The sequence below is a fragment of the Octopus sinensis genome, linkage group LG17 (genome assembly GCF_006345805.1).
Source record: "Octopus sinensis linkage group LG17, ASM634580v1, whole genome shotgun sequence".
Taxonomy (NCBI): domain Eukaryota; kingdom Metazoa; phylum Mollusca; class Cephalopoda; order Octopoda; family Octopodidae; genus Octopus; species Octopus sinensis.
Window position 1 is genome coordinate 30,129,038 of NC_043013.1, and position 8,248 is coordinate 30,137,285.

The 8,248-nt window shown below is 34.3% G+C and overlaps 1 long non-coding RNA gene across 1 annotated transcript; it reads right to left on the minus strand.

Annotated features, from left to right (window-relative positions):
- Positions 1-1,707: 1,707 nt before the first annotated feature.
- On the minus strand, positions 1,708-7,417 carry LOC118766641. Its single transcript, XR_005002574.1, has 3 exons — positions 7,405-7,417; positions 3,182-3,192; positions 1,708-1,825 (listed from the first exon to the last, which is right to left on the minus strand). It is a non-coding gene; the product is annotated as an uncharacterized LOC118766641 (long non-coding RNA).
- Between the last annotated feature and the right edge of the window lie 831 nt (positions 7,418-8,248).

Below are 8,248 nucleotides of genomic sequence, written 5' to 3' on the forward strand. Positions count from 1 at the left end.
AGAGAGAAAATAAGGGAAGAAAGGAAATTATAAAGGAGAAAGACTACAAATACAGGGGAAAGACTACGAATACAGCCTGTTTGTAATATAAAATACTTTGACACACGTAACCATAATGTATTTGTCAGGGAGATTCAGCGTGACATAGAATGTGACAAGACTGGCCCTTTGAAATACCGGCGCTACTCACTTTTGGCAGCTGAGTGAACTGCAACAAAGTGAAATGAAATATCTTACTCAACAAAACAATGCGCCGGCAGCATCGAACTGGCGTCCTTACGATCATGAGCCGAATACTTCAACCAATAAACTATGTATGTATGTATGTATGTATGTATGTATGTATGTATGTATGTATGTATGTATGTATGTACGTATGTATGTATGGATGGATGGATGGATGGACGGATGCATGCATGCAAGCATGTATGTATGTGGAACAAAAGAGAGGAGTTTTCTTCTAATTTATCTAGACAATTCCATTGCTACTCTCAAGCACTTTTCATTTCTTGCTGCAGAAATTTCTTTGCTTTTCAGCAATATACATCTATAAGAAATGCCTTTTGAAAGCGAATACCGCAGTACCGTTGCTTTCTTTCCATACAGCCACCATCAATAAGACATATATATTGCTGTGTATGTCTACATGCACGCATGTATGTATATAGATACATCGCATGCTGTTCCGTTTTGATGTCACCAAAAAAAAAAAAAGCGACCATTCAAGTGAGAAATATATAGCGCAAGGTTTAAATGCGAACTACTGTAACTTTCATGTCGGATAATGCAGTAGTGGAACATGCTTATATAGCAGGCCCTGTATTATCTGGCAAACAATCTCTAAATAAGTTTGAATGTTTGTTTGATAATATATGAAACGTTACACTATTCAAGATCATCTAAATATTATAATACTGGCATCGAAATTTTAGTATCGTGTATATTAAATCACACACACACATGCGCACTTATACACACACACGCACACTTACACACACACACGCACAGACCCATCGCCTTACCTGAACCTGTATATGAACTATATCTTTTAATATTTCTGTCATAATTATAAACTAATTAATTAACAAATTATCCTAATTAATATAGTTAATAAGCAGTAACGATTAATGGCCAAATCGAATTGATTTGTGGCTGACATGTAAGTTATATTGATTTTTGGTTGAAATGCAAGGATAATTAACCAAACTATATTTATACAGCTTATGTAATTATTTCACAGAAATGACGTATGAAGGATATCTCTCGACTGTAACTTATGTGAAAGCCATACAACATCAGTTTCGATTTCTTGGTGTTTTTAATATCTCACTGCTTTATAGCTGTGAGAAATCAAATATTGTAATGCGAAATATTGTAAATTGATGAGAACATACTTAACATTTCTGCAGATATGATTTGGATCATGATAAGTAGATAACAAAAGAACACACGTGTTAATAACTACAAATGAAATACAGTGCGGTATATGTATTTTTTCTCTCTCCCTCTCCTTCTCTCTGTCTCTCTCTTTCTCTGTATATATATTTGTATATATATATACATATGTATATATATATATATATATATATATTATGTGGTGTGTGTGTGTATATATATATATATATATATATATATATATATATAACTGAAGTTGTCTGTGTGTGTGTGTGTGTATGTGTGTGTGTGGCAGGGTTGGTAGCCTTCAACTAATACTATCTTCTCCGAGACCCTTTGGCGCAAGTTGACCAAAATTGAGAGTATGATAGAAGAGAAGGCTTGCTCTTTATTCCGTAGAAGAAAGAATTCAAATGGGACCATGTTAAAACTAAAAATTATTTACATCAAAAAAGTGCTTTTTTTCTATGAAAATCTCAGTTTTTAAAGATTTTTTTAACTGCTTTATCACCATTTTTCAGTGTATTTGAACCATAAAAATGTTCACTTTAAGAGAATAACAAGCTACATAATGCAAATTCCAATTCTAAAGGGTCGAAAATAAATTTTTTGTGAAGTCATTGGTTTTGAGCGAACGACGGATCAGCTGATCCAATGCAGAGGAGTAATGTTCGCTGCGTGGATGCACTAATTTTCAAGGTCGTCAACTGCTACAGCGTTGAGTACAATTCAGCAATTTCAATCGATTTTTTAAGTGTACGAAAGAACATTTTGCTCAGTCATTTGGACTGCACTGCCTTTGTATGCTGCAACATATTATAGCTGCTGTTAGCTAAAAAAAAATATACCAACGTATCTACGGCTGTCTAAAAATTTATCTTTTGCACTATACAAGTAATACTATACAAATAATCGGCATAAACTTCGTTTAGACCGAAAGGCTGCAGCTGTACGAGCGCTGCTGAGAACGATGTTCAACGTGAACTACGTCTGAGTAGAAACGCTGCCTCTACGGCATTTGCCAGAGCTGCAGAGAACGATGCTCAACGTGAGCTGCGTCTGAGAAGAGACGCTGCTTCTACTGCATCTGCCAGAGCTGCAGAGACAGCAGATAACAGATCCAATCTACTGGGGGTGTTTCTCAGTACAGGGCCAATAGGCAAGGTATTTCGAGAGCAGTAAAGTCACGATGATGTGAAACTTTCTTGAATGACCAACGCTAAATCAGTGTCCTTATAATACTGTACATAAAGTTATTTTGTACATGATTAATATTCTCCATCATTGGAGCTGCGGTCTTCTGTTTGGTATCTCGGGCAACAAAAGATGTAACGTTTATGCTTCGTTCATTACTCTGATGATGTTCACACTGAACTTGAAACACTTTCTTAGAGTAGCTCATGCTGAGCATCGTTCCCAGCAGCTCTTGCAGCTCGTGCAGCTGTAGCTTTTCGGTGAAGATGAATTCTACGCCGATTATTTTTGTTGGTTTAAGTGATTCTTATTTGTGGGTATGGCAGTCGTAGCAGTTGTGCGATCTGCACGCTGTTACTATCTACGATGTTCAAGTCAAACCTTCAATGGATATATTTTGATTTTACAGATTTCTTTTAGTTATACGTGATGTAAAATAGTCGATTTTATTCATTTTACAGGTACAACCACGATTCATGTTGCCCACTCGTTTGGCTTCAAACTAGCATTTTGTTTTGTGTTTTTGTAACCACAAACTGTTCTTATTAAGGTTTTGGAGTTTCCTGTACTTTTTCTTAATGAATACTGTTACAGTGTTCACTTCTTAACATATTTTCAGTGCAGTTCGAAACTTGAGCTTAATTTTGCTTTAAATCTACGGGTAATGTTTTTCTCCATAATGTTAATAGAAGGAATATTAACCAACAATACCAACAATTGAAGTCGGCATTACACAGTTGCAGTACATTCAGAGCAAACTCGAGCTTCGCCACACTATACTTTTATTCTTAGATTGAAACTATGTCAAAACTTTGTTAACGCGACATCAAAGTCTGCCGTTTTAAGCGCAACTGAAAAACAAACTCGAGCAACGCCGGTCTGTACTGCTAGTAATTAATATAGGCAGTGGTGTGCAATGTGTTACCGAAAATGAAAACTATAATTTTCATTAAATATGACTAAGAGTGTTTAAACACCTACATTACTAGAAACAAGAGCTAAAACACCATGATGCTGCAGCCAAAGCACATAATTGTATTCACACACACACACAAGCACACATACACACACACACACATACATATATATATATATATATAATATATATATATATATATTATATATATATATATATAATATATATATATATATATATATATATATAATAATATATATATATATATATATATATATATATATATATATATATGTATATACAGGTTCGGGCAGATAAATTGAGAACATTTTTACAATGTATAAAACTGGTTACAATACTAAAATATTGGTAGTAGACAGATACAATTTTAATGTAACATTGTTTACGACACAAACATTTATCACTCAATATGGCTGCCCCCTTTTGGTCAATTATTCCCTCCACACAACAACAAAATGTATTTGCAGTTTCCACAGTGATGCAGGTCTTCAAACTGTTGACACTCAAGTGTGGTGAAGCATTGGTCTTTGCTTGAAATATTCCACATAAAAAGTAATCAAGAAGGCTAAGATCTGAGTTATTACCAGGCAAGATGTTGCCCCTCACAAAAAATGGCACCTTCTCACCATTGAGGGCCTGTGTTACTTGTGAGTCATGGCTTGGTGCAGAATCTTGGATAAGCAACACATTGTTAAGTTTAAACTTCTGCTCCATCCAAGGTAACAGAGAGTTCTTCGGGATGTTCAAATACTCCTTTGCACCGATCTTCAAGCCAGACACAATAAAATATGGACCCATGACACTTCCATCACTTGCCATGGCTCCAAATACCATCACAGAGGCAGCATTCTTAGTTTCAAACACGGAACGTCAGAAGGGTTATATGCAATCACTTGAGAATTCCTGCGATTCATCTCAGTGCCCACAGTGAACTTCTCTGTATCCACAAACGCAAGGAGTTTCCTGCACATTAATGCATGATGAATAATAAAAGCATTGGGCATTTTTCAGCTCTGATTGCTTTGGTCGTAGCTAGTAGGAGGTGATGGCGTTGGTGTATGCATGTATATATGTACGTTTATGCTTTTTCTCTTATTTAAACCAATAAACATTGAGTGCATTTGGTGAAGAGTAAAATATGTAATTGGAAATGAATACAAGGTAATTATATACAGACTACCACTAGTTTCATCTGGACGTATGTAGCCCTTGTAGTGGGTATATGATTAACTTACATCCTCTGATCTCACCCAATAAATGCAGAAATACGCCACATGTTTATTTGGTTAAATCTCTTTGGAAATGAGATTTACGAAATGTGTGACGAAGCACGTTTCATTAAAGAGATATCTTGTCATACTGCAAATTTATTTTGATTTGATATTGAGCCATATCTGAAGAATATGAAATAGATATAGACCCATCATATCGTTTCGATGTTTCCGGAAACCAGTCGTAGACAGCATTTGCACAATTAGAAATAATTAATAATAGTATATGTTATTATTGAAAATGTATGATTTATTATTGATCCACACCTAAAGAATGTGACATATATATATATAAACTACACGCAGCCACTTTCCTTTTTTACAAGATACCAGTGGTAGCCGACAGTTAAACATTTGAACTCTACTTATTAAAATTTAACAAACGTGCGTATGCACTTACATACACAAACACTCACACATTCATACTCAAGACACTAGCTCACATATATGTAAATATGTGTGTATTTCATGTAAAATTAAATTTGCTTTGAAACCAGAAACTAATAAATCAAGAATATTATTCTATTTATTACCCTTAGTAACGGATAGGTTATTTAAAGATTAGTCGCCTTGTTTATCGATTTTCTACTGCTGTGCAAAGCAAATTTATGGTGGTGAGTCTTGCTGCGAAAATGTGTCTTCCTGTATCATAATTTCATAGCGTGTCTAAATAAAATTCAGTTATGAATCCGCATAGATTTATGTATGTACTCATAAGTGGTCTAGTACAACTTCAAAGATTTATTAGCTAAATAATCATTTTAAAAACATTCACCAAATATGAACTTTTACAATTGTAATTAAATGGAATTCTACATCCTGTAGTGTCACTGACATAGAAAAAATCGTGAATATATTTGAAACTCTTTATAGTATAAATTGTTAGTTGAAATATTTCCCTATCTCCTTAAAGAAATAATTTAGTACGGTGAAGTTTGTCTTAAATTATATATCAAAAACGAATATTGATATTTGTAATGATGATAATTATACCCCCACGCGGGAGAATCATTCAAATATTGCATATAATATAATTACAATAAACACTATATAAATATAAGTGTATGCATATATGTATGGATGCCCTGATGTTTGTATTTATGTATTTATACACACAGACAAACACACACTCACACACACATACACACATACAAACACACATATATATTTATATATATTTAGACATGTTCTTGACCCCCAGACAGAAGATAAACTATTTTAACTTCAATTCTTTATAAACTTTTACTGATATTTGATAAAATGAGATACATCGAAACCGGTAATATTTTCTTTACATAACTAAATTCCCTCATAAATTGAAATATCTTAGACTTACTTCTATGCTATTTCTACCCCATCCTTTATATACATACGTACATACATACATGCATACATACATACATACATACATACATGCATACAAGCATACACACATACATACATACATACATACATACATGCATACATACATACATACATACATATATATAATATATATATATATATATATATATATATATATATATATAATATATATATATAATATATATATATATTACTCTTTTACTGTCTTACTTGTTTCAGTCATTTGACAGCGGCCATGATCCAGCACCGCCTTTAGTCGAGCAAATCGACCCCGGGACTTATTTGTTGTAAGCCCAGTACTTATTCTATTCGTCTCTTTTACCGAACCGTGACTGGGACACAAACACACCAGCATCGGTCGTCAAGTAATGCTAGAGGGACATTTATTTATTTATTTATATTTATCTATATTTGCATGTACATATGAACATCTGTCCACAATATGATAATATAAAACGAGGTCAACGAGTGAGGTCAAGTTGTTCGAATAAGCTGTTCAGTTAACGTCAATAACTCTAACCTTAATCCCTCCATGTCTTGCCCCTCAGCTTATAAATACAATTTTTACACTCTGACACTCTACCAGATCATATTTTCCGCTGAGTGCGGGCTTAGGCATGCCAGAATCGCTGGCCAACTCCCCAGCGTACACATTTCAACGTTTGTACTTGTTTGTTGTTTTACGGTGTCTTTGATAGAAAGAATGAGTTATTCGCATTTTTCCGAAATGTTAGTATGCAAAATAGAATGATTATGCTAGTGCAGATTTCATCATGGCCAATGCTGATATTTTGAATTACACATGTATTTTGTCCCTGAGCACATATTCAGGATCGGTGATTGTTTTCTTTTTTCCATTACTTTTAATGTTATTGGTTGTATTTTTTAAAAATAAAAAACAAATATTTGTGACAAATATGGAGACATCTAAGTGTTACTGTTGTAAATGCTATTGCATGGTGGAGTGATTTTTCCTAACCTGCTTTGAACTTGGATTTAGGGAAAAGTATAAAGGGTTTAAAAATATATGTTTGTGAGATAGTATGATTGTGTGTGTGTCTGTGCATATAAATTTCTCTTTTTCAAATATTTCATTTTATAGAATCTGTTGCAGAGTACTCCCCTCATCTCATTGGTGGTCGAAATAAGTTGATATTGAATAAAAAAAAAGAGAAGATAATAACTAGCTTAAGCATGCAGCTAAATATGCTAACTTTAACAAGCAAAATTGAAACATGACACAAAAAATGGTCAACAAAGTAGTTCGAATTCCGTCGATGCAGGCTTTACCTTTCATTCTTGTGGGGGAGGATAAAATAAGTACCAGTTGATCGATTTACCCACTCCCCCGAAGTTGCTGTATTTGAGCCAAAGTTTGAAACCAACATTAAATCATCTATATTTGCGGCAACGAGAAATCTACAGAGTGAAGAATAGCCGACTAAAAACTTTAAATTTAATTAACACTTGTGTTCCTACCCTGCTTATATAACTAAATGCAATGGCCCAGTGGTTAGGGCAGCGGACTCGCCATCATAGGATCGCGGTTTCGATTCCCAGACCGGGCGTTGTGAGTGTTTATTGAGCGAAACCACCTAAAAAGCTCCACGAGGCTCCGGTAGGGGATGGTGGTGATCCCTGCTGTACTCTTTCACCACAACTTTCTCTCACTCTTACTTCCTGTTTCTGTTGTACCTGTATTTCAAGGGACCGGCCTTGTCACTCTCTGTGTCACGCTGAATATCCCCGAGAACTACGTTAAGGGTACACGTGTATGTGGAGTGCTCAGCCACTTACACGTTAATTTCACGAGAAGGCTGTTCCGTTGATTCGGATCAACCGGAACCCTCATCGTCGTAATCGACGGAGTGCTTCATATAACTAAACATACTTTGTCCTTTCTTGCTGATCAATATAAAGATAAAAATACAGTTTCTTAATTGATTAAATATATACTATATATATATATATATATATATATATTATATATATATATAATATAATATATTATATATATATCAGTTTCACTTACGTCTTTAACCATCTTATGATTTATAGATGAGTAAAGTTAATTACACTCTATATT